The 22,167-nt window shown below is 42.0% G+C and overlaps 3 protein-coding genes and 1 pseudogene across 13 annotated transcripts in view; 2 read left to right on the forward strand and 2 right to left on the reverse strand.

The window, feature by feature from the left end:
* LOC147999205 (zinc finger CCCH-type antiviral protein 1 pseudogene) lies at positions 1-1,287 on the reverse strand (annotated as a pseudogene).
* LOC147999200 (disks large homolog 5-like) overlaps positions 1-22,167 on the forward strand; it is a 202,808-nt gene that overhangs the window by 127,735 nt on the left and 52,906 nt on the right. The gene's annotated exons all lie outside the window — the stretch shown is intronic.
* Positions 1-22,167, reverse strand: part of LOC147999204 (disks large homolog 5-like) — an 81,511-nt gene that overhangs the window by 36,466 nt on the left and 22,878 nt on the right. For 2 of the 11 annotated variants that reach the window (XR_015643907.1, XR_015643909.1), the window contains exons 1-2: positions 17,016-17,648; positions 10,273-10,354 (exon numbers count right to left, since the gene is read on the reverse strand). The gene's annotated coding sequence lies outside the window, so the exon portion shown is untranslated. Of the gene's footprint in view, positions 1-10,272; positions 10,355-17,015; positions 17,659-22,167 lie in introns of those variants that run through there. The other 9 variants (XR_015643901.1, XR_015643908.1, XR_015643903.1 and 6 more) reach the window with 9 other exon arrangements.
* LOC147999206 (uncharacterized) overlaps positions 651-22,167 on the forward strand; it is a 27,842-nt gene continuing 6,325 nt past the window's right edge. Inside the window, exon 1 of the mRNA XM_087596330.1 lies at positions 651-1,569. The gene's annotated coding sequence lies outside the window, so the exon portion shown is untranslated. The remainder of the gene's footprint in view (positions 1,570-22,167) is intronic.

Below are 22,167 nucleotides of genomic sequence, written 5' to 3' on the forward strand. Positions count from 1 at the left end.
TCAATTATTCCACTGAATTGAAAGAGAAGGAACATTGCCAAACTCCTTCCCTGAGTTTCTCCTTTTACCTAGAATTCCTGAGTCTGTTGCTTCTTCCATTGTCACCCCATCAATAGAACCATTTAAAATGGGATGTAATCGATGTCTGGAGCCTCATTCTTTCCCTTGACCTCCATGCGGTGTCCAGAAGGCATGCCTGTTCTCATGGACATGGACTCATCTCTTTTTGCTGCAGCAAGAAGAAAGCCAGCAGAGGAGGCAGGAGCTTACAAAGAATCAGTAGGATTTCTAGAAAAGAAGCCATCCAGATGTCCATTCTCAGAAAACCCCTGGCTTGCTCTCATGTGACTGGGTCCTCAGACACCAGCAGCCTTAGATGAGACCAAGGAAAGCTGTGCAGAGTCCTGGGTCCCCAGGTTCTTGACCTCCTGAGTGACAGCTATAGACACATCCTCCAGGGAATCCTTACAGCTGGTGACATCTGGACAAAGTGAACCAGATGCCAAAATGAGACATGGGAGAGAAATCCTAGACTGTTTGGAAGGAATCAGTCTCTGCTTTTGCTTTTGTCTCTGTGTGCCCTGCTGCTATGATGTTCATGGGGAGCTCTCATGCCAGTGGGTCTCCTCCTAATGTGTTTGTTGTTGCAGATGTCCTGGATGTTCTGGACCCCATCAGAACTCAGCCCGTGCTCAGTCACGGAGGTCAGCACCTTCCTGTCCAACAGGTCATGAGACCTGAGACAATTGAGGTAACGGCAGTTGGCCTGGGTGAAGTGCTCACAGACTTGGACTCTCTTGCATGGCTGTGGCTTCAAGCAGATCTGTTTGTGGCTGTCTCCTTTGTAGTAACTTTTGCAGGAGAAAAGAATCCCCCTGTACCAGGAAGAAGGCCGGCTCCTCTTGGTTAAGCCCAGAAAGCTCATGATTCTTCAGGACCTGGAAGCTCTGTTCCTAAAAACTTGGTGTGGATATTTGCAGAGGTTTCTCTGGGATTTTGCATAATGACTCTGTCCCAGAAGTTTGAGCTTGCAGAGGCTTGGGCAATCTGTAGCATGGTCCCTGGATGCACTTGAGATTGAAGCCACAGGCTTCAGTAGTAGCCGCCACCTACAGCATGATCCCTGCCTGATCTCCAGTCTCCAATAGGAATAAGCAGTCTTGCCCAGCAGCTCATAGAGCTCTGCCTCTGGAGCCTGATCCTACTCTGCAGTTCCTTTAAGGTCATGCAGCCCCTGTGGGTCCACAGGATCTTGGTGATGAAACAGTCTGCCCCAGGATCCCCCATGGTGCACTATGGCTGCAGCTGCTCAGGCTTGTGAGCTGGACTCTGCTTTGTGGAGAAAGGAAACTGGAAAAGGGGATAACACATGAAATGGAAATGAAGAAAATAACCAGTAAAAATTAAAAGAATTAAAGTCATCATCTCAGGAGAATGAGTGGGAAGCCAGGTCCTTAAGCAGGCAGGTTCTCCACAACAATGCATGCTGGGTTCAAGACTGGACATGAGGTGCCCTGAGCTTGGGACTGCCAGGCTCCTACTGGGAAGAGAGCTTTCTTCTTCATTTCTGTAAGTCTCTCTAGTTTTCTTTTAAGGCTTTCATCTCATCATTGACTTTCCCAATGACCTTTTATGACAAGCCATTATGGTTAACAAGAATTAAGTAAAGGCTCATTGAGCTGGTGGTAGTTGGAGGTCTGGGGGAAGCCCTGGACAGAGAGATCTTGCCTACCAGGGGTGGGATGTGCATGGTGGGAGGGACTAGTGGAGTGTCATTGGCCTCAGTATGCACAGGCTTGGGGCTGGTGCCTGGCTGCCTGGTGCGCCTCTGTGGCTACTTGGCCTGGGTCCCACCGCAGATGCCCATGGTGGTTGCTGGCCAGTTGTGCTTGCTCTACCTGTCCTCGGGGCTTCTGGCGGGGCTGACCACAGCCTTGAACATGGACAACCGTGGACAAAGTGGGCCAGAAATCGGAGGATCATGGGAGCATCTTCAACTTCCCCCTCCCCAAGCACTGGCAGTTGCAGCTGGAGGACAAGCCACTGTGAGTTTCCCCACATCCAGGCAGGTGTTCTGCACCACCAGGAGAGCAAGGGCAAGCACTGCTGCCACCAGTCCCACATGCGCAAGGCCTATTTGCTGACTGGCAGGGCTTCACTTTGCTCTGCCTGGCTCTGCTTTGCCTTGCTCTGCCCTGTGGGCTCTCACTTCTTTGGCCAAAGACTGTTGAGATCCCGGCTTGCCTCACCTTTCTTTTTTTTTTTTTTTTTTTTTTTTTTTTTATTAACTTGAGTATTTCTTATATACATTTCGAGTGTTATTCCCTTTCCCGGTTTCCGGGCAAACATCCCCCTCCCCCCTCCCCTTCCTTATGGGTGTTCCCCTCCCAACCCTCCCCCCATTGCCGCCCTCCCCCCATAGACTAGTTCACTGGGGGTTCAGTCTTAGCAGGACCCAGGGCTTCCCCTTCCACTGGTGCTCTTACTAGGATATTCATTGCTACCTATGGGGTCAGAGTCCAGGGTCAGTCCATGTATAGTCTTTAGGTAGTGGCTTAGTCCCTGGAAGCTCTGGTTGCTTGGCATTGTTGTACTTTTGGGGTCTCGAGCCCCTTCAAGCTCTTCCAGTCCTTTCTCTGATTCCTTCAATAGGGGACCTATTCTCAGTTCAGTGGTTTGCTGCTGGCATTCGCCTCTGTATTTGCTGTATTCTGGCTGTGTCTCTCAGGAGCGATCTACATCCGGCTCCTGTCGGTCTGCACTTCTTTGCTTCATCCATCTTGTCTAATTGGGTGGCTGTATATGTATGGGCCACATGTGGGGCAGGCTCTGAATGGGTGTTCCTTCAGTCTCTGTTTTAATCTTTGCCTCTCCCTTCCCTGCCAAGGGTATTCTTTTTCCTCATTTAAAGAAGGAGTGAAGCATTCACATTTTGATCATCCGTCTTGGGTTTCGTTTGTTCTAGGGATCTAGGGTAATTCAAGCATTTGGGCTAATAGCCACTTATCAATGAGTGCATACCATGTATGTCTTTCTGTGATTGGGTTAGCTCACTCAGGATGATATTTTCCAGTTCCAACCATTTGCCTACGAATTTCATAAACTCGTTGTTTTTGATAGCTGAGTAATATTCCATTGTGTAGATGTACCACATTTTCTGTATCCATTCCTCTGTTGAAGGGCATCTGGGTTCTTTCCATTTTCTGGCTATTATAAATAAGGCTGCGATGAACATAGTGTAGCACGTGTCTCTTTTATATGTTGAGGCATCTTTTGGGTATATGCCCAAGAGAGGTATAGCTGGATCCTCAGGCAGTTCAATGTCCAATTTTCTGAGGAACCTCCAGACTGATTTCCAGAATGGTTTTACCAGTCTGCAATCCCACCAACAATGGAGGAGTGTTCCTCTTTCTCCACATCCTCGCCAGCATCTGCTGTCACCTGAGTTTTTGATCTTAGCCAATCGCACTGGTGTGAGGTGAAATCTCAGGGTTGTTTTGATTGGCATTTCCCTTATGACTAAAGATGTTGAACATTTCTTTAGGTGTTTCTCAGCCATTCGGCATTCCTCAGCTGTGAATTCTTTGTTTAGCTCTGAACCCCATTTTTTAATAGGGTTATTTGTTTCCCTGCGGTCTAACTTCTTGAGTTCTTTGTATATTTTGGATATAAGGCCTCTATCTGTTGTAGGATTGGTAAAGATCTTTTCCCAATCTGTTGGTTGCCATTTTGTCCTAACCACAGTGTCCTTTGCCTTACAGAAGCTTTGCAGTTTTATGAGATCCCATTTGTCGATTCTTGATCTTAGAGCATGAGCCATTGGTGTTTTGTTCAGGAAATTTTTTCCAGTGCCCATGTGTTCCAGATGCTTCCCTAGTTTTTCTTCTATTAGTTTGAGTGTGTCTGGTTTGATGTGGAGGTCCTTGATCCACTTGGACTTAAGCTTTGTACAGGGTGATAAGCATGGATCGATCTGCATTCTTCTACATGTTGCCCTCCAGTTGAACCAGCACCATTTGCTGAAAATGCTATCTTTTTTCCATTGGATGGTTTTGGCTCCTTTGTCAAAAATCAAGTGACCATAGGTGTGTGGGTTCATTTCTGGGTCTTCAATTCTATTCCGTTGGTCTATCTGTCTGTCTCTGTACCAATACCATGCAGTTTTTATCACTATTGCTCTGTAATACTGCTTGAGTTCAGGGATAGTGATTCCCCCTGAAGTTCTTTTATTGTTGAGGATAGCTTTAGCTATCCTGGGTTTTTTGTTATTCCAGATGAATTTGCAAATTGTTCTGTCTAACTCTTTGAAGAATTGGATTGGTATTTTGATGGGGATTGCATTGAATCTGTAGATCGCTTTTGGTAAAATGGCCATTTTTACTATATTAATCCTGCCAATCCATGAGCATGGGAGATCTTTCCATCTTCTGAGGTCTTCTTCAATTTCTTTCCTCAGTGTCTTGAAGTTCTTATTGTACAGATCTTTTACTTGCTTGGTTAAAGTCACACCGAGGTACTTTATATTATTTGGGTCTATTATGAAGGGTGTCGTTTCCCTAATTTCTTTCTCGGCTTGTTTCTCTTTTGTATAGAGGAAGGCAACTGATTTATTTGAGTTAATTTTATACCCAGCCACTTTGCTGAAGTTGTTTATCAGCTTTAGTAGTTCTCTGGTGGAACTTTTGGGATCACGTAAATATACTATCATGTCATCTGCAAATAGTGATATTTTGACCTCTTCTTTTCCGATCTGTATCCCTTTGATCTCCTTTTGTTGTCTGATTGCTCTGGCTAGAACTTCAAGAACTATATTGAATAAGTAGGGAGAGAGTGGGCAGCCTTGTCTAGTACCTGATTTTAGTGGGATTGCTTCAAGTTTCTCTCCATTTAGTTTAATGTTAGCAACTGGTTTGCTGTATATGGCTTTTACTATGTTTCGGTATGGGCCTTGAATTCCTATTCTTTCCAGGACTTTTATCATGAAGGGGTGTTGAATTTTGTCAAATGCTTTCTCAGCATCTAATGAAATGATCATGTGGTTCTGTTCTTTCAGTTTGTTTATATGATGGATCACGTTGATGGTTTTCCGTATATTAAACCATCCCTGCATGCCTGGGATGAAGCCTACTTGATCATGGTGGATGATTGTTTTGATGTGCTCTTGAATTCGGTTTGCCAGAATTTTATTGAGTATTTTTGCGTCGATATTCATAAGGGAAATTGGTCTGAAGTTCTCTTTCTTTGTTGTGTCTTTGTGTGGTTTAGGTATAAGAGTAATTGTGGCTTCGTAGAAGGAATTCGGTAGGGCTCCATCTGTTTCAATTTTGTGGAATAGTTTGGATAATATTGGTATGAGGTCTTCTATGAAGGTTTGATAGAATTCTGCACTAAACCCGTCTGGACCTGGGCTCTTTTTGGTTGGGAGACCTTTAATGACTGCTTCTATTTCCTTAGGAGTTATGGGGTTCTTTAACTGGTTTATCTGTTCCTGATTTAACCTCGATACCTGGTATCTGTCTAGGAAATTGTCCATTTCCTGAAGATTTTCAAATTTTGTTGAATATAGGTTTTTATAGTAAGATCTGATGATTTTTTGAATTTCCTCCGAATCTGTAGTTATGTCTCCCTTTTCATTTCTGATTTTGTTAATTTGGACACACTCTTTGTGTCCTCTCATTAGTCTGGCTAAGGGTTTATCTATCTTGTTGATTTTCTCAAAGAACCAACTTTTGGTTCTGTTGATTCTTTCTATGGTCCTTTTTGTTTCTACTTGGTTGATTTCAGCTCTGAGTTTGATTATTTCCTGCCTTCTACTCCTCCTGGGTGTATTTGCTTCTTTTTGTTCTAGAGCTTTTAGGTGTGCTGTCAAGCTGCTGACATATGCTCTTTCCTGTTTCTTTCTGCAGGCACTCAGCGCTATGAGTTTTCCTCTTAGCACAGCTTTCATTGTGTCCCATAAGTTTGAGTATGTTGTATCTTCATTTTCATTAAATTCTAAAAAGTTTTTAATTTCTTTCTTTATTTCTTCCTTGACCAGGTTATCATTGAGTAGAGCATTGTTCAATTTCCACGTATATGTGGGCATTCTTCCCTTATTGTTATTGAAGACCAGTTTTAGGCCGTGGTGGTCCGATAGCACGCATGGGATTATTTCTATCTTTCTGTACCTGTTGAGGCCCGTTTTTTGACCAATTATATGGTCAATTTTGGAGAAAGTACCATGAGGAGCTGAGAAGAAGGTATATCCTTTTGCTTTAGGATAGAATGTTCTATAAATATCCGTTAAGTCCATTTGGCTCATGACTTCTCTTAGTCTGTCGACATCACTGTTTAATTTCTGTTTCCATGATCTGTCCATTGATGAGAGTGGGGTGTTGAAATCTCCCACTATTATTGTGTGAGGTGCAATGTGTGTTTTGAGCTTTACCTTTCAATAGGCACCTCTGTGAAGTGAGGAGAACCAAAGGGACAGAAGGCTGACCTGGCCCTGGAGACTTGTGTCTCCCCCTCCACCAAAGTGCTTTCCTCAGTTCTCCACTCCGGTTTTAGTTTGCAGGGATCCCAGCAGGTGGCAGGCTTCGCTGAGCCTCCCCTGTGAGAAGGGGACAGTGGTGGGACTTATGGTTGTGGGAAGTCTTTCAGGGAGATGCAGGCTTTCTCAAACTCTCCGACCATCCATCCAGTGCCCTCCCTGGTTCCCATTCCCTGTGTTTGTTGCGAAGTCACTTTTCGCTGTCCTGTGTGACTTTCCCTGCAGACTGGGCTCTCCTGCAGGAGATACTCTCACATGCTTCTTTAAAAGCCCCTGTTCCTCAGATTTAGATCAGCTGTGAAAACAGGCTTCTCCATGCCAGGGTGAGAGCTACCCCTCCCAGCTCAGAGCTGCAACACCATAGGATCCTCAGGCCCCAGTGCTGGGTGGGTCCCATGGAAGAGTTAGAGGAAAGCTTCCCTTCTGAGAAGTGACTTAACACAGAAGGTTCACAAGTGACAGTCAACCCCCAAGTATTTCTTCCAGGAGAAAGCACTCAGCTCTCCCCTTTAAACAGTTTAGGCTCCCACATGGCCCAGTTTTGTGATTGGGGAAGATTTTCTGGAGCTTAGTTGGCCAGTCAAAGTGGGGCTACATTCTTTTTTTTTTTTTTCTTTATTAACTTGAGTATTTCTTATTTACATTTCGATTGTATTCTCTTTCCCGGTTTCCCTGGCCAACATCCTCCTAACCCCCCCTCTTCTATATGGCTGTCCCCCTCCCCATCCTCCCACCATTACCACCCTCCCCCCAACAATCACGTTCACTGGGGGTTCAGTCTTGGCAGGACCAAGGGCTTCCCCTTCCACTGGTGCTCTGACTAGGCTATTCATTGGTACGTATGCAGTTGGAGCCCAGGGTCAGTCTTTGGGTAGTGGCTTAGTCCCTGGAAGCTCTGGTTGGTTGGAATTGTTTTTCATATGCAGTCTTAACCCCCTTGAGCTCTTTCAGTCCTTTCTAAGATTCCTTCAACGGGGGTCCTATTCTCAGTTCAGTGGTTTGCTGCTGGCATTCGCCTCTGTATTTGCTGTATTCTGGCTGTGTCTCTCAGGAGCGATCTACATCCGGCTCCTGTCAGCCTGCACTTCTTTGCTTCATCCATCTTATCTAATTGGGTGGCTGTATATGTATGGGCCACATGTGGAGCAGGCTCTGAATGGGTGTTCCTTCTGCCTCTGTTTTAATCTTTGCCTCTCTATTCCCTGCCAAGGGTATTCTTGTTCCTCTTTTAAAGAAGGAGTGAAGCATTTGCTTTTTGGTCATCCTTCTTGATTTTCATGTGTTCTGTGCATCTAGGGTAATTCAAGCATTTGGGCTAATAGCCACTTATCAATGAATGCATACCATGTGTGTTTTTCTGTGATTGGGTTACCTCACTCTGGATGATATTTTCCAGTTCCATCCATTTGCCTATGAATTTCATAAAATCATTGTTTTTGATAGCCGAGTAATATTCCATTGTGTAGATGTACCACATTTTCTGTATCCATTCCTCTGTTGGGTTCTTTCCAGCTTCTGGCTATTATAAGTAAGGCTGCTATGAACATAGTGGAGCACGTGTCTTTTTTATATGTTGGGGCATCTTTTGGGTATATGCCCAAGAGAGGTATAGCTCAGTCCTCAGGTAGTTCAATATCCAATTTTCTGAGAAACCTCCAACTGATTTCCAGAATGGTTGTACCAGTCTGCCTCCCACCAACATTGGAGGAGTGTTCCTCTTTCTCCACATCCTGGCCAGCATTTGCTGTCACCTGAGTTCTTGATCTTAGCCATTCTCACTGGTGTGCGGTGAAATCTCAGGGTTGTTTTGATTTGCATTTCCCTTATGACTAAAGATGTTGAACATTTCTTTTGGTGTTTCTCAGCCATTCGGCATTCCTCAGCTGTGAATTCTTTGTTTACCTCTGAACTCCATTTTTTAATAGGGTTATTTGACTCCCTGCAGTCTAACTTCTTGAGTTCTTTGTATATTTTGGATATAAGCCCTCTATCTGTTGTAGAATTGGTAAAGATCTTTTCCCAATCTGTTGGTGGGGCTACATTCTTAATCCATACTCATTCACACAACAGAACATCTTCCTCCCCACCCACGAGGCCTTGACTTGAACCCAGGTCCTTCCAGGATCAACAGACCTGAGAGAACAGATTGCAGCACAAGAGAGAAAAGAAGCCAGAATAGTTTAAACTGGAGAAAACCCCCATATAGGCCGTTTACCAACTTTAGGGGTTTGCATATTGTGGACTTCAGAATCTTACGGTCAGATTTTTCTGATTACACCTTATAGGTGAAGCTGAAGTCTACTGAGGGTGGGATCATCCCAGGCAGGGAGGGGATCTGACTCTGCAGGCCTGGCCACCCTCTGCATTCTCCCAAAAATAATTTTTAGTCAGCTGTAAATCTGAAGTGAAATTTGTTTTTTGTCAACTCAAACGGTTGACATTTCAAGTCTCACACACCATGTGAGAGACACACATTTATCCACAGGGGATTTGAACTTACTTCTATAGAAATGACTGTGGGCCAACAGAGGGAAAGCATTCTTGCCTTTAGCATTCTGTCTGTATCAGAGACTACATGGACTGGCTTCCTGGACAGACATGTCCAAGCAGACAGACATTGTAATGAGGGAAAACTTAGGCAAGAAATGACCTGGGGACAGTGATTTCAGATTGTGCCTTTAGCCAGGAATCTCTGTTGTCATTAAGGCAAGCAGTCTTGGGCTTGCCAAAACTTGTCAGTATTTCAGGGCTCTTACAACTGCTCCAGGTACTTCTGAGGTGAAAGCCTTTCATTAAAAAAAAAGTTTATAGAGCAATATTTCTCCACCTGTGGGTGGCAACTGCTTCACAGAGATTGCATATCAGATACCTTGTACATTATGACTCATAAGAGTAGCAATATTATTTATGAAGTAGCAATGAAATAATTTTATGGAGGGGATCATCACAGTATGAAGAGCTGTATTAAAGTGTTGCAGCAGTAGGACTGTTGAGAACCACTGCCATAGAAGCTGACACATGGGAGCAGACTCCTCAGATGAGTAGAGACCCACGACAAGGGATACTGTGTCCCACCCTAGAACCCAGAGGCAGAATCTATCCCAGGAGTCTGTGGGCTCACCTTGTCTTAAATTCTCCCAGGGTCAAGAATAGCATTGATCATCTCAGCAGAGTCAGCTTGCACAGCCCACATCAGGCCCATGGCTTCCCTTTACAGAGAAGGATGTGGGTCTAAGTGACAGTCAGTGAGACTGAGGGGACCCTGATACTCATTTGCTTTGAGCTGTGGTTTCTTCACCTGTAAAATGGACGTGTTTCTGCTGAATTGGGTTGTAGTGGAGATTAACAGAACATACAACCTGCTCAGTGTCTGCCTGGCATGGACCCTGCTGGTTAAATGGAAGCTGTCGATGATGATGAAGTTAAAAGTAGAATTTCTAGCCAGATAGTGTTAGTTGTGGGGCGCCATACAAGTGTTCTAAGCATTTTCTGATTCTAAGACCGCCTCACCTTACAACCTAAGGCTCTTGATTTAAATTTTAAAAAAAGAATAAATATAAAATACCAATATGAAAAAATCATAATCAGAAATGAGCTAATTCCTGCGAAGTCATTTAGCTTTACATTTTCTGCTTCTATTTCCAAGGCATCTAGAGTAGCACTATCCGAGATCCTAAAGCCTTCTATTATGGTGCTACCCATTCATTCCTCTCTCCTTGAGGCCTTCTCAGGTGACTTACCAGAATCAGATGGCTTTTAAGATTGTTCCCATCAGGTGCGATCTCTTTGTCCATGGGCCTTGCCCAAAGCTGCAGGGCCAACCTGTTGTTTTACAATCCAAAATTCCAGACATTAATTTTACCAATGAAGTTTCAGGAGTCAGATGCTGAAGTCAAGTAAAGCTCCCAACTGTCTTTCCTGATTCACTGACCTCCCAGAAGAAGAGCAGTCCTGTTCCCTCTGAACACTTTCTTAAAAATCCTTTAACTCAAAAACTTTCCATTGGTTTAGTTATCTAGATTTCCTTTCACGTTGTGTCTTGATCTGCTGGACCTAAGTGCACTTTTTACCTTTGCCATAAATGTGTGTGGTAGGTGAGCCATATCGTAATTAAGTCCATGTTTACATGAATAAACAACTCTTGCTTTAAATGTCTGTGCCATGGCCCTGCTATACCACACACTACTTTTTCAGTAAATAATACATTCTTGGAGATCACAGTGTGATCAAATATTTTGTAACATGACTTAGTAACGTTCCCTCGATTTTATAAATCAATTTCTTTGACGAGGATTCTGGGTGTTGTCTGTCAGGTCTGAGTGCATCATCTTGGGAATCCCAAGGAACATCAAACTTGGGCTTTTGAAACTGTTGCATATGGCCAACCCGGAGCAAAAACCACCCAGGAATCTACTGATACTTGACACACATTAATTCACCTGCCTTTTTCATATAGTTTATGGCAAGAGGTCACCATTCTTGACCTTGTTTCATTATAAAACGTGGTGCTAAGTGTAACAGTTGGGGTCAAGGAGATCACCCCACAAATCACAAAATACCCATCTCAGATAACCATGTATGGTTTATTGAATACAAAACATCCATGAATTTCAGGACAGAATTAAAAGTCCAAACCTAAGGATAATAGAATAGAAGAGAATTTAGATTTCCAGTTCACAGGTCCAGTAAGCATATTCAGTAAATCATAGCAGAAAACATCCATAAGGTAAAGGAAGAAAAGGCCATGAAGGTACAACAAGCCTACAGAACGCCAATTTAATCATACCAGAAACAATTCCTCCATTAACATAATAATTAAAACACTGAATGCACAGATCAAAGAAAGATCATTAAAAGGGGTAAGGTACAAATAACCAGTAACAAATAAGTTCAGACTCATCTAAATTACACAAGACTTCTCAACAGAGACTCCAAAAGCCAGAAAATCTTGGGCAGATGTAATGCGGACCAAGGATCCTATACCCAGCATAATTCTCAATCACCATAAATGGAGAAACCAAAATATTTCATGACAAAACCAAATTTAAACAATATTTTTCTCTAAGAAAGCACAACAGAGGATTGTAGTAGGGAAACTCCAAGACAATGAGCTAAACTATACCCAAGAAAAACCAAGAAATAAATCATCTCTCAATAATTTCAAAAAATGAAGCACACAATCACCATTTCACCCATAACCAGAAAAAGAAGAGAAAGCAGCAACTATTGGTCTTTAATATCTAACCAGACCCTCTGTCACCAATCCCCCAGCTCCTAGGGAATAAACTGCCAGCCAAAGTATATACAGGGTCTATGGTTCTAGGTAACTGTGTAGAAGGGGACTGATTTAAGTGGCACCCATGTGGCGGGAGGCCATTGTCTACGCTGAGGCCTGTTGCCCAACAAAAGTAGATGCTGGAGTTGTGAGGTGGGAATGGATATGTGTAGGTGGGGGAACACTGTCATATAGGCAAAGCTGAGCAGAAATGGGATGTAAGATATGATGATGGGAGTGTGGAAAGCAGGACAACAGTTGAAATGTAAATAAATAAAATAACCAATTAATAAAAAAATAGCCAAAAATAAAATAAAAAGTGAAAAGGTAAAAGAAAACTTACACCAAAACAAAACAAAAGAAATCCTTGTAGTGGATTGGCCTAATTCTGCTTGTATTTTAATGCTAATATGTAGAACTCAAGACTGGTTAACCTCCAAAAACTGACCCTGCTCCCAGTTAACTGTGATTATAAAGAAGCCAACAGCCAACAGCTGCACAGCAGAGAGATGGGGGAGGTGAGCTTTGAGGGCTTTGCTAGAGAGGATCATGAGGAGGGAAGAAGGAGGAAGAAGCTGCCAGAGAATAAAGGAAGAACATGTGTGATGGAGAGGAGAGAGGAAGAGGACAGCAGCCATGGTTAAGGGAGAGGAGAGCCTGGTCCTGAGGGCTGTCCAAGTGCAACAAAGAGCAGCCAAGATGCTACACAGTCAGTAAGAGTTGAGCGTTATTGTTTGGAAAGTAGATCTGATACCATGGAGGGCAGGCAGCTGCACAGCTACTGTGCTGATTAAGGCATATGATGAATAAATTTACAAAATATGTATAACCAGTAAGGAGCTCTATAGAGGATCCTAAAAGGAATACTTTAGTTTGAAGAGAAGGATAAAATACCAGAGGAAACAGGAAATAATTTAACAAAACTAGAACAGTCAATCAAAAGAAGCCAATAAAACCCACAAAAATTAACAAAATTAAATACATAGGTTTAAATAATATTTGCACGTCACTAAACTCAATTCCCCAGTGAACAGACATTATTTAGCCAGAAACAGGATCACCATCATGAGATGTAGAGGATATACTAGGGAAACAGACCTAAGACACAGGTCCCTATCGCAATTCTATGCAGTTTCTCTATCCAGCTGACAGAATAGATTTCAAACCAATCCTGTCCAGAAGATGTAAGGACATTCATTTCATATTTTGCAATTACCAAAAGATACTACAATCTAAATATATACATATTAAACACAGCAGTCACAAATTTAAATATATAATTATCACATAGTTCTGAAATTACCCATTAGCTATAATAGTGGTTGTGATTGTTTTTAATAGTCTATTCTGACCACTTGGCAGATCACACGCAAATAAACAAAAGAGGAGGAGCAGAATTCAGTGACATCATCAGTCAAATGGACCTAACAAACTACACTGAACTATACATATATTTTCTATCAGCCTGTGGATCTGTCTCCAAAATTGACCACGGATTAGGACACAGAACAGCCCTCAGGAAAGATAAGAAAGGTGAAGTAGTGTCATGCATTCTATCTAAGCACAAAGGAATCAAACTGGTATCACACAATAGAAAGTGCAGTCAGGACACACTCTCGTGGAAGGTCAGCAACACAAACAACACACTACTGAAAGGGCCAAGGGAGAAACACATAAGGAAAAATTAAAATTCCTAGAAATGAGTGACAATGAAAACACAACCACCACAGATCTATGCGATACAACATAGTTTTAGGAATTATGTTGCAGTCAGCAAAGCCAGAGCAGTGGACCCATCTAATCCCTTTGTCATGCATCAGAAGTAGAGAATCTGGAGTGTGCCCTGTTGGGTTAATGCCTTGAACTGGCTCACCACATTCCCAATTTCCCTTTGCAATGATAACATATTTTTGGCATTACACATTGGATATATGCAATTTGCCTTTTGATTTCATAGGGGAATAATTAAGGGACTTCCTGGAGGGTCGAAAAGCACTGTGGATAAACTGTGTAGAGACTGAAAGACTACAGGGATTTTGGAAGCTGAGCTAATGTATTTTTATTATGATACGTTTAAGAATCTATGGGGAATTGGGAGTGGAATATGGTGATTTGAATGATAATGGCCCCCATAAACTCACATATATGAATGTTTGTTGCTGGTTAGTGGAAATATTCGGGAAGAATTATAAGATACGGATTTGTTGGAGGAGTGTATGGGATTGGGCTTTGAGGTTTCCAAATTCAACACCATCTATAGTTAACACTTTCTCTGTCTCCGACTTGCACATAAGATGTAAGCTCTCAGCCAGTTCTCTAGAAACATGGTGTCCTACCTGCTGCCGTGTACCCCAGCATAATATTCATAGACTCATGATCCTTGAAACTGTAACCTGAAATAAACTCTTTCTTCTACAAGTTCCCTTGCTCATGGTGTCTCTTCACAGCATAGAAAAGAAACTAAGATTGGAAGGAACAGTTAAGTGAAAAATTTCTCAATAATATCCTGGAAAATAAAATTCAGACATTTACCAAAAGTGTCAGGTACCGTGATCAAGCTGGCTTGACTGCAGAGGTGCAAGAATGTTTCAACAAATACAAATGAATAAACAATTCACCACAGAAAACCAAGAACAGGAAACACATGATCACTGCAGTAGAGGCAGACAATCTCTTTGGCAAAATCCCACAGTGATTAATGCAAAAGTCCTGGAGAATCTGGGATATGGAGAAGACATACCTTAACATTATAAAGGCAATATGCAAGGCCAACAGCATCCTAACTGGAGGAAATCATAATGGATTTCCACTAAAATCAGGAATAAGTCACAGATGTTCATTCTTTTCATCTAATTCAACTAGTATGTGAAGTCTTATCCAAACAATATGACAATAGAGAGATGGAAAGGCATGTTAATATGAAAGAAAGCAGTCAGAGCATTCTCATTTGCAGGCGATATGATCCATATATAAAGACCACTACGAAACCACTAGCAAACTCCTATGGCTCATGGATACATTCACTAAAATCACAGTAAAATCAATAGAACTCCTGTATACCAACAATAAATATGACGAAAGAAGCCAAGAAAACAAACCCATTCAGAATAAAAATCTTGTAATATCTAAGGAAGTAAAGACTTGTTAAAATGAAATCATTAGGAATAATAAAAAAAAAAAAACTGAAGAAACCAGAAAATGAAGAGGCCTCTCATTTTCATGTATCAGTATGATTTATATTATTATATCGAATCCTACCAGAGTCATCTACAGGTTTAAATCCATCCCATTATAATCCCAATACAGATCTTCATGGGAATGAAAAAAAAATCTCAGAACTCACATGAAAGCACAACTGAGCAGGGCAGTCAGACACTGCTAACTAATAAGACAGTAAAGCACTGCGGGAGGCATCACCTTTAATGATTTCACCTTCATTTTGGGGAATAGTAAAAAAGAAAAACCAGCATGTTAATATCATGAGAGCAGACACAGTGCCTAATGGAATAAAATTGAAGAGCCTGATATTGGCCTATGTTCTTATCAGCATTTGGGTTTTGACAAAAAGGAAAACAAACAAACAAAACAAAAAACTCCCAACCCCCCCTCCCACCACCACACACAAGTGCAGTTTTCAACCTGTGGGTTGCAAGCCCTTCAGGGAACAACCACATATGAGACATACTTTATACATGCTATTTACATTACAATTTAAAACAGAAGCAACCTTACATTTATGACTTAGCAATGAAATAATTTGGTAGTTGGGGTTGGTTACCACAATGTGAAGAACTGTATTCCTTGAGTTGTTCTTGGTCATAGTATTTTTCTGCAGTAACAGAAATGTGACTGATATATAAACTGGCACCGAAGTGAGTGGAGATGTTTGTGAGGAATCTCTTGATTTTTTGGAGGAGGGTGGTAGACTTTGGATTGGGAAAACTGTTGAATTATTTAAGGAGATCTTAACAGTTCTTTTAGTTTGCCACATGGGAGACATAAGTATTGTGAGTCTGTGCAAAATAGAGCCTCTCTGATGAAACTTCAAAGGATGGCAGGAACTCAATTGGTGACTGGCTTAGAAGCAATTGATATAATTTGGCAAACAATCTGTCTCTTTTCTGCCTGTTTACTAAGAAGTGACCTGAAGATAAGTAAAAAGCTAATTGACTAATTGTTTTGAGCAAACTTCAAGGGGTAGATATCCAGTGACCTTCCTCATATGGTAGGAATGTGTGTTTGTATTTTCAATTGTTAATGTAGCCAGGACTTCAGTCCCTCCACATTCAGGGTCTGGACGCATATGAAACTGCAAGATCTCCCAGGATTTGGAAAATATCCCAATTGTTGTAAGGTCCCCAAAACATGTTGTCACCCCACACACATTGGGAAGCAACTTAAAAAAACATGACCCCCTCGTTCTCAGGAGGAAGGGTGGGTGGGTGGTTATTTGACTGCCGTGGGCTGTAGATGATTATTGTCAGTTAGGGGGTTGGTTGCAAGTTCTTACTGGCCATGGTCAGGGAGGAAACAGTAAAGGAAATTCGAACCAGGGATGTCTTTCTTCCTTTCTCTTTCTCTCCTCAATTCTCTGTCTAATGTTGTGGGAAATCAGGAGAAGGGACTAAAATGACAAAATCATAGATCACTGTATCTCTATTTATACTAGAAAGCAATACAAAGTCTCAAATATTTTAGGATGGCATGGATTTTTGAATGATGATAGAATTTAAAATTGTACTTGCATAAATGATTCAATTCATTTTTAAGATATAAGTATATGCAACTTATTCACAATGTGGTGTAAAATTCTAATGTTATAAAATTACTACTGCACACTGCCGTGGATAATTAAGGAATTCAAGCTAGTACTTTCCAACTATAAATAATCAGTCTTCCAGTCATGTTAGGTACTGCTTTAGTTAGGTACAGAAATAAGCTTTATTTAACTTCCTGTGTATGTTTTTAAAGTTAAGTAGGAAGTAAATCCCTTGGGAAAAAAGCCACATTTGTCCACTGAGATAGACATTACATACAAAGGTGGTTCTCAAATCCTTTAGAGATCTGAAGAATCTGCCATTTCAGATGTCCTAATAGTTAAAGGCTTTTCACAGTGGGAGAGACCTCAACTCCTGGTAGTGTCCCCAATCTATTCTGAAAAAGATGATGGGCTCTAAAGAACCATTGGGTGAAATACTACCTACTTACCTCTACTGCTGCCAGAAAGCTGTCCAGACTGTGCAGAAGTTGATCATGGGGAAGTCTGTGTCCCAGTTTTTGGAAAAAAAAATAGGATAGTCCTTCAAGTGACCTGCTTCAAAGGATTGTTGTCAGAGCTCCTGGCCCAGTGAGTTGAAGGTGGATGCCACAGTGACACAGGAATATTTGCTGTCTGACTCCCAGGGTAGCCAACAATTTCTGTCATTTCTTAGGTTTGGAAGCTGTTTGCTCTGAATTTCCTTTTATTCAGGCAACATTTCTCCTCCTCAGATCTGGGATGGGGTTGAAGATTAGATAGTTTAGTCTTAACCTTTTCTTGTTATGAGAATCAGAAAAACAAACTTGTTCACCATCGTGCAGAAATGTGACAGCCAGGAACCTGGACAGGAACAGGGTGGACATGGGAGGCTCAGAAAGCAGGGCTCTATGGACAGTCCACAGCAGTATCAAAACTCCTGTGATAACCGCTCTGGCACCATAAGTCCTGAGAGAGGATGGGGATGCCAGGAGAGTGTTAGTGGTCTGCCCACTGCCTGGGACTTTTAAAAGCTTGTACCACCCCCGAGCACATAGAAGAGCTTGAGCAGAAAGAGGCCGATGCCCAGAAGCCTCTGCTGTGGTAGGAGGCAGTTATGGCGGTTGGAGGTGGGGGTAGAGGTGGAGGAGGGATGGGAGAAGACCGAGGAGTTTCCCCAAAAGACAAGAACAGACACCATCCTTACTACTCCAGAACCCACGCCAATCCCACCCCACCCCTAAAATGCCCAGTCCACTGCCAAACGTCCCCATGCCAAGCATTCACAGCTTCATCCCCACTGTGCTTATTTCTTATTTTTTTTAACTTCTTATTTATTCTCTGTGAACCTCACATCCTGCAGCTCAACTCCATTCATCTGCCCTCCCCTCAGGTCTGCACTCCACCCTTGCATCCTGCTCTAAATCAGAGCAAAAATAATCTTCGTGTGGAAGCGGAATAAAGAAAAAGAAAAAAAAATTGTACGCAAAAAATGTGTCAAATTTTAAGGATGAAAGACATAAACGCTTAAATTGTTTGGAATTAATGAAAGTACATTTGGTCTCAGAAGACTTATTATGGTTAATAAATGCAAGTTATGATAGATAAGGGATACAAAGCTTAAAAAGTGATAGAAAATGATTTAGGTACAAAATTTTAGACTAATATAATTTAGATAACGAAGTACCTTCTCCAATTTTGCAAAATACGAATGGACAGAATATTGTGACAGTAATTCTTACCTGATGCATCTCATAAGTTTTCTTATTTTATCTAGCTTATTAATGTTAAATTAAAGGTATTTCTTGGAGTAAAAGGGGAAATGCTGAGGTGACCTCCCTTTGTACTAAGGTGTGTCAACTTTCAATTGTTAGTTCTGTACTGGCAGTGAGCTAAGTGCTGGCAGGATTTCTCTTGTCATTTCTATGTCCCATCATCAGGTTTGCTATTTTGTGGATGTTTGTCCTTCTCACCAGCTCAACACAAGCTAAGAGATGTATCAGGTATTGTCTCACTGCCGATTGGATGTAATAAAGATCTGATGGCCATGAGCTGCGTCAGGAAGTATGTGGGCAGAACTTCCGGGCATAGAGAGGGACATAGGCAGAGGCAAGCTGAAGCAGGAGATTCAGAGTAGACATGGGCAGAAAGAGATATGGAACAGACCACGGCAGAGGGGTAAAGAGCTAAGCAGCAGGTGGGTCTCAATGGTAGAAGAATAGGGTTAAATTTTAGAGAAGATGAGGGACTGCCCAGTGAAAGGCCTAAGATTCAAACTTTGTTCGAATTCTCCATGTCCCATTTACATCTCAGGCAACTCTGTGAAAATAGTACACAATACAGTATTAACATGGCTTTGAGCCTGTGGTTTGGTTACTTTTGGTCACTGTTCCTCAAGACTGCAGGAGAAGGAACAACACACAGGGCAAACACATGAAAACCATGTGCAGCTTAGAGTGGAAAAGATCACTAAGAAGTTTAGTGTCACAGCAAAGTCATGTGCTGAAGAGGAGGGTGACATAGTTAAGGAGATGAATGTTATTAACGATAAGCCTCCTGCCTCTGTACTGTAGAGATGTGGAAGGTGTCCTCAAGGCCAGACTCTTACCAATTAAAATTCCAACTTGGAAAAGGGAGCTCAATAGATTTCGTGCTCCTACAAAGCAAGTGCATAGGGAAGCTGCTGCAGTTGTCATCCAAGCAGGCAGCTGACAGGTCAGTGCACCTCATGTGGCACGGAATTTGGAGGAAAAAAGATTTTAAGATTCAGGATGACATGAACAGGACCAGGCGACTCTCGCATTTATGTTTTTATTATTTGAGGCTTGAATTAGAATGATACTCATAGTCTCATGTTTTTTAGTTTTCTTTCATTATTTTATCTACATTTCCAATTTATCTCCCACTCCATGTTCCTCTACATGAGTCTCTCTTCTGTCCCCCACACCCTCTCCCTATGAGATTGCTCCTCCACCCACCAATTCACTCCCGCCTCAGAGGCCTAAGTTCCAATATCATGGTTCATGAAGCTTCCTCAGAAACAAGGTTCTCCCGTCCCAGTGATCCCAGATAAGCTGGTCCTCTGCTACATTTCTACCTGGAGACATGGGCACACCCTGATTCTTTTATTAGTTACCTTAGTTAAGGTGTCTCTTCACAGCAATAGAGCAGTGACTGATAGGCTTAAATTCACTTTGCATCCCAATTGCTGTCCTTTCTCTTGTTACTTCTCTCCCACAGTTCCTCCCCAATGTCCTCACACCATCTCCTCTGAGAGAGTAGAGGAATATCCCTCAGAGTGTGCCTCCACCAAGACACATCAAGTTTTTGTAGGGCTGGTGGACCTTCTCCCACTGAGGCCAGGGAAGACACCTGAGTTAGGGTATCAGATTTCACAGACAGGCAAACCTTTGGGGATAGCCTCGGCTCCACTTACTTACAACAGGGTATGTAATACTGTATTAAACTTAGTAAGGTTTATTTACCTTCACCTAGCAACTCATCCTGAGAAACAGTGCTCTGGCCTGATGCTTTTGTGTTCAGCCCTATCTTCCTCTTTCTTCTGTGCTTACCATTGTAACACAGGAGAAGCTTCTAATATTAATGTTGCCAGATCTTTCTGGTGTTGGGGGATAATTCTATTCTGAGTTGTATATGGATTTAATATCTTCTTTACGTATGATGAATATATACTTCAGGAAAGGACTGCTTCCTTGTTTCTATTAAGATCTAATATGACGAAAGGATTCTGATTAATATTCCAGAATCGTAGGCCACCAGGTTGGTATGTCATCACTCACTGAAGTGAGGTGAATTTTATAACACCTTTTGGCCACCCACTTTCAATGTCATTATGTGGTATTGCCTTAGGCTCTTTTCTACATTCCCCTGCCTTTGGCTGAGTATATGTTTGAGGTCTCTCTGTGACTGTGCAAAGAAGTAAGAGCTAGGGCTGGGCCACAAAATAAGAAAGTACTTGTTCATCCAAAAACAAAAACAAAAAACAAACAAACAACCAAAAAAAGTTCTAGGGTAAAATATCGGTGCTAGTGCTTAACTGAACTGCCAGAGGTAATTTTTTTTACACTATCTTGGGGCTGATAATATGAATCAAATATCCTGCAACATAAGTTTGCAATGTTGCCTGCATTTTATAAATCAAGTCTGACCACCGTTTTGGTTCTTTCCAATCATGTCTGAGTGCATCATCACGGGAACCCCAAAGAAAATCAGAAATGGGTCCTTGAAGCTGATGCACAGGGCCAGTATAGACCTAAATACCACAGAGGAAACCTTGATTCTTATCACAAGGGATCATTCACCATCCCTCTTGTCCCATAACTTATGACAAGACGTCACCTTTCCTAAACTTAGCCTTTTTCCCGAGTGCTGCAGAAGGTAAGACCTGATGTCAAGGGGTCTGGACTCAGACCACAGGAACACTGAATTCATTTAAATAGGTGTAGATTATTGAATGCACACGCCAATACAGTTCACCCAGAGCAACAGCTCACAACTGTGTACTGGATATTTCTAGGCCCAGCTCATTGCAAAATCCACATGGGCTAAAGCACAAGTGCTGGAAATGCTGCTGTCTATGGGCCCTGACTTGGGTCATTTTACACATAATTGTTCCTATTTTCCTTGAATCTAATGGGTCCTATGTGAAGCTCATAGTTGGGGAACTTGTTAAGATTAACAAACCTCGTAACATACAGAATATAACAGGGTATGTGACCAGCACCACACAGTTCAATGTCAGGTTTTTTTGTTTTTTGTTAGTTTGTTTGTTGGCATCCATGATGTGGAGGCGTATTACAGAACAATAGGAAAGAGCTGGCTGCTGTGTAACAAATTTGCTGCTATTAAGGTAGGTATGGGGGCAAGACCTCAGCAACAGCCCTTAAGATGGGAAGGAGATGATGTGTTTGATACCTGAAAGGAGCTGCCTCAGCTGTGTTTCTCTGCCTGCTCAGTGCACATTCACCAACACTCTGTCCCTAAAGAGGACCTCAAGGTCTGCCCCCTGCTGCCTGTGAGCCAGGACTAGGCACAGAAAGGCAAGGCCACAGCACTGGTTTCCAATTCCTCAGTAATGCTGGATTTCCAATAATGTACTTGTATACACAAATACAGAGTGGTAAGTTACAATATATACTAATCATTTCTTACATAGGGCAACAGTTGATTGACTACAACTAATTCTATTTTAAAAAAAGAAAAGAAACCTGGCTCTTGTGGAAATACACAAAGAAATATCTACGATGGTGGGCAATGAATTCTGCCATAGACTGAACTCAGAAAGGTGGGGTTGTGAGAAAGATGCATGGTTAAATAGCCCACCAGGTTCACATTTTGTCAACTTGATTTAATCTAATGACAAAGAAGTGGAGTATCTCTGATGGCTTCCTTCTAATCCCTTGAAAGGATCCCTAGGGATTGGCCTCAGTACATCACACTTCTTGATGGGGCAACAACACTCAAGGAAGCTTGAGATTGTCATAGGCACAGTATTATGCTACATATACAGAGTAGATAATACTACGATGTTCAGATGATGATATCCATTTGTATGCACTCTTAAGGTGAACCTAAGGAAAGAGATATCAAGGTCCTTAGAATGGA

The sequence above is a fragment of the Rattus norvegicus genome, chromosome 19 (assembly GCF_021556685.1).
Source record: "Rattus norvegicus strain SHRSP/BbbUtx chromosome 19, alternate assembly SHRSP_T2T, whole genome shotgun sequence".
In the NCBI taxonomy this organism is placed as follows: Eukaryota; Metazoa; Chordata; class Mammalia; order Rodentia; family Muridae; genus Rattus; species Rattus norvegicus.